Here is a 1,770-nt window from a genome sequence, read left to right as displayed (position 1 = left end):
GCCGAGGGTGATGCACCATAGCTCACGTCGAAGGAGACCCGGCTGGAAGCGCGGTACGCAGGCAATCCAGCGGGCGCTTTTGAAGACTCGAAACCCCGCACGCCCGGGAGGTACCCCGTCTGGACGCGCGGCGGCTATGGGCTGCCCTAGGTCGACCTGATCGCCCCTAGGGCCTCGAGGTTCGCCGCCCTGCAAAGAAGAAGAACAAACGAAGAACGAGGAAGAAGAAGAACTAGGGCTAAGGAGAAAAGATAAAAGATAAAAAATGATAAATGAATTGATCGATTGTGTGTTGTTCAATCGGCCGTCACCCCTTAGGTATATAAGAGGCGGATGGACTTCCCGTGCAAGGAAAAGGCTTGGATTCACGTCCAAAACTCAAATTCGGATTGGTTTTGTCCGAACTTTCTAAAACTGTTCGGTTTAAACTGGCTGCACCTTGCAGGTCCTTTTTGTGGTGGTAAACGATCTCGGATGGAAACGAGTCCAAAAGCAATCTTGACCGTTTCGACAAGACGAACAACTTTCATGTTGAACATTTTCAATTTGAGGCCATATTCTGGGCCAAAACGGTCACGCAGAACACCTGTTCGCTCGCGCTGCCCATCAAACCTATGTCTGGTGGGGCGCACTACATCTCGCCTCGTGACAGGGCCGCACTCCGATAGCTCTAACTTTTGCATACGAACTCGTATTGGGACGTTTTTATATCAAAATCGGCCGTTTTGATGAGACGAAGACAATTTGTGTTGATCATATTTCCATATGAGGACATCTTAATTGGGTTTCAAGCCATTCTTTAATCTGGTGTCGACATGAGCATCTCTGAAGTTGTCATAACTTTTGCATCCGAACTCCATTTTAGACCATCTTCATATTCATCTTGATCTTCTCGAAGAGAACCTTCTCATAGTGACTTTCAATGGTAAGTTTGAATTACTCTTGACATACCTTCAAGCCACTCTTTATAAACATGCCACTTTTGAGCGTCAACACATGCCCCCCTGTTTTCCAGTAAAGCTAGCGTGCCGAAAAATAACTTGTACCAAGTTTGTTATAAGGACGATATCAACACTCCATCAGCCATTTATATGTCCTTAGGACGATAAGTATATATCGACCATGTCTTATGTGAACTTTCTGATGCAAACTTGGGTGAAACCTTCTCAGCTTCATTAACAATCTGGTGATAAAGTACCATAGATATGTATCTCAAGGTCATCCTCCAAACCATATTGTTCACCCTTTTGCTAGGATTTTGTAGATAATCAACAATACTTTCTCCAATCCTTACTTTCGCCTGCTTAAAAATTTCATTAGTGGCTGAAGCTATGGACTTCGGTTCGGCCTTACCTATATTGACGAGACTAAGCATCGGCTATTGAGCGAAATGCAATACAACATGATTAACATAGTAGCCGGATGTTTGCTGTGCCAATTCTTTCGAATTGTCATGTCTAAATATATGAACAACTTTAAAGCAAACCAATGTAAATTTTGCATCTAGACATACGCCAAGATAAACTATGAGTGATTCATCAAAACATTGATAAACCCTGAATATTTGTTACACTACTCATAATGAATCACCGAAAGCCTCAGTATGTATAGCACCTATAGAAAGTAAAAGACTCAATCCGAATAACAATGCATATTCGGCTATCATTAATCGTGCATAAAAATATTCTAAGAGGCATGGGGCTTAAAAAACAGTACCATAAAGAAATATATAAACAACACCAACACTTTGGCCATTGCTACGAATTGAAC

Source organism: Triticum dicoccoides, unplaced genomic scaffold (assembly GCF_002162155.2).
Source record: "Triticum dicoccoides isolate Atlit2015 ecotype Zavitan unplaced genomic scaffold, WEW_v2.0 scaffold114665, whole genome shotgun sequence".
Lineage (NCBI taxonomy): Eukaryota > Viridiplantae > Streptophyta > Magnoliopsida > Poales > Poaceae > Triticum > Triticum dicoccoides.
The sequence above is the reverse complement of the archived record's forward strand: the minus strand, read 5'-3'. Positions refer to the sequence as shown.